This window comes from Micropterus salmoides, unplaced genomic scaffold (genome assembly GCF_014851395.1).
Source record: "Micropterus salmoides isolate LMB-PRFRI ecotype aquatic unplaced genomic scaffold, ASM1485139v1 Ms_hic_scaffold_1, whole genome shotgun sequence".
NCBI classification, from domain to species: Eukaryota; Metazoa; Chordata; class Actinopteri; order Centrarchiformes; family Centrarchidae; genus Micropterus; species Micropterus salmoides.
This window is the reverse complement of record NW_024040040.1, coordinates 31,096,307-31,099,366: the sequence shown is the minus strand read 5'-3', so window position 1 is coordinate 31,099,366 and position 3,060 is coordinate 31,096,307. Positions and strand designations below refer to the sequence as shown.

General features: G+C 37.7%; 1 protein-coding gene across 1 annotated transcript in view; it reads left to right on the top strand.

Moving 5' to 3' along the window:
• The window catches only part of svila (supervillin a), a 105,204-nt gene that overhangs the window by 7,107 nt on the left and 95,037 nt on the right, over window positions 1-3,060 (top strand). The window lies entirely within an intron of this gene.

The following is a 3,060-nucleotide window of genomic DNA, read 5'->3' as shown; positions in this document are numbered from 1 at the left end:
TTCTATAGATTATTTCAACGATTCATCGATGCGTCGTTTAAGAAGTACTTTTACTTGGCGGCAGCGACTGTGAGGTTACAACTCACGGCCCAAAAAGGAGAACAAACGCACCTGTGCACATTTTCAGCTGAGGACTGCGGCTTACTTTGGCTAGCCTTCAACTCAACAATCAATCATGATTTCAATTAAATGCTAAAGTTGCTGTTACTGTTACCTTGTCTGTGGTCCGCTGGCAGAACACTGGCTGCTTTCTGATAAGGCGCCGTCGTGCTGTTGCCGAGGCGACAAAAGTTTCGTTTTACGGTGGACGGACGGTAACATTACAGATATGTTGTTTTCTTTAGCTTGAAATAATCCCATACTTTGTACACTTTCTTTTTTGTCCCTCGCTGTTTTCTCTCTCTTCCCCCACTTTAAAAACAGCTCCATCATTATCACGTCGTGTTCACAGCGTAAACACGATGTGCGACAGTAATAAATGCCCCTGCGAAACACTGTGTTGTATAGTTACATGGATTAAATGAACCATCGATGCAAAGAATTTGTGTTGAAGCATTTTATGAATCGATTTAATCGATAAATCGTTTCAGCCCTAGATTCAGGTTCTACGTTATAAGGCTCCTAATTTAACTATGTTTTGTTGATTTCCCTTGTGTACGTACACTATCTCACATTTTAGCAAATATTTGATTATATCTTTTCATGTGAAAACACTGAAGAAATGACACTTTGCTAGTAGTAATGAGTGTACAACTTGTATCACGGTGTAAATTTGCTGTCCACTCAAAATAACACATCACACAGCCATTAATGTCTAAACCGCTGGCAACAAAAGTGATTACACCCCTCAGTGAAAATGTCAAAAATAGGCCCAAACTGTCAATATTTTGTGTTGAATGTAGGCAAGACACACATGTCTTTGTACTCCTCACCTGGTTGCTGCCACACCCTTGACACCATCTGAACCAAATAAGTTTATCTTGGTCTCATCAAAGGTTATTATAGTTAATGAAGAGAAACAAAATAACGAAAACTAGATGTGAAAAAACATTGTCATTAACTGAAATAAAAATAAAACAAGACTTTATAAAAAAAATAAAATAAAAAATAACTGTCTTGTAGGTTTGCAAAACTAACTAAAACTAACTAAAATGAAAGAGTAAATGTCCATAGTTTGAGTTTATTTATTATTATTTTTAATTAGTTAGGGGAGGCTAAGTTAGTCGGGGAGGCCCAGGTAAGGATCGGCTGTGTAGTTGGCGGCTTTGAACATGTTTTATATTATCCTTTATACTTACATGTGTACAAAATAATATGAATGCAACAACTGTATAGAGCTATGTTTTGTTTAGTTCGGGTTGCAGGTAGTGAGTCACTGTCTTATTTAGACAATGTCTTAGTACTTCAAATATTTGCTTAGTGTTTGGGCCCCTACGTACAAGCTTCAGATAGCTTAAAAAAAGGTGTCCCTTTTCACAAATCTGCATTATTTCTAATGATTGTACTTGTATTTAATGTTTTGTGAAAAAACTACACTGGACTAAACTAAACTGAACAGAGCTTGGCATCATGCAGCAACAAAGACTAAAACTAACACTGAAACTAATAAACTAAATGAATAATAAGCATTTTCAAAAAATAAAAACTTAACTACGAAACCCACATTAAAAACTAATTAAAACTAAACTGAAATTGAAAACAAAAAGTCAAAATGAAACAAAAATAAAAACTAATGAAAAATCCAAAACTGTAATAACCTTGGTCTCATCAGACCACAGGACTGGTTCCAGTAATCCATGTCCTTAGTCTGCTTGTCTTCAGCAAACCGTTTGTGAGCTTTCTTGTGCATCATCTTTAGAAGAGGCTTCCTTCTGGGACAACAGCCATGCATACTACATTTAAATGCAGTGTGCGGCGCATGGTCTGAGCACTGACCCACCACCCCTTCAACCTCTGCAGCAATGCTGGCAGCACTCATACGTCGATTTCCCAAAGACAACCTCTGGATATGAAGCTGAGCACGTGCATTCATCTTCTTTGGTCGACTATGGCGAAGCCTTTTCTGAGTGGAACCTGTCCTGTTGAACAGCTGTATGGTCTTGGCCATCGTGCTGCAGCTCAGTTTCAGTAATTAGGCCCAATTTGGACATTTTCACTTAGGGGTGTACTCACTTTTGTTGCCAGCAGTTTAGACATTAATGGCTGTATGATGTGTTATTTTGAGGGAACAGCAAATTTACACTGACAAACTGTGCACTCACTACGTTACATTGTAGCAAAGTGTAATTTCTTCAGTGTTTTCACATGAAAAGATAGAATCTAATATTTACAAAAATGTGAGGGGTGTACTCAGTTTTGTGAGATACTGTATGCATGCCTTCTTAAAAGTGGTTTTAAGTCATTTAAAACCTTTTATCTACCTCTGTTGCTAGTTAGAAGGAACTGCACCAATATTCTGAATCAGTTGTTAAGTAAGTAAATGTTAAGAGTTTTGAGGATAGAAAGTGAGTTTAGATATGTCAACATTTGGTGAAGTCATCACTGACTTAATGCTGGTATCAGTTGACAAAGATTTTAAATGTGTTCTGTGAGAGTGAATTTACAGTGGGCAATATGGATGAAATCTCTATCATAGGACATGAATTTTTTTGATATGTATGTTAGGGCTGCAACTAACTATTTACAGATTTATCTGCGGTGTATTTTCAATTAAAGGTGGAGAAGGCAATTTGGGGCGAACAACACAACAAGTAATGTAACTAACATTACCTAAGTTGTGGGTTAGCAAACTGCCATTACAGTTGCTGCTGCGAAGCTAACATGCAAAGGGGACGAGATGGTCCAGAGCAGGACAGCAGCTCCAGACAGCGATACTCATAACTCTCATGCTGCTATAGCTAACATTACAATAACAGCATGTCTTGGTGAACTAGAAAGTAAGCTGAATGTCTGTGGGCAAATCATTTAATGTTACCTGACACACACATCATGGCTGGAATAGTGTTGTATGGCTTGGTCCTAGCCACTTTGTTTCCCATTTAAAGAGCCACGGCTGTGTAT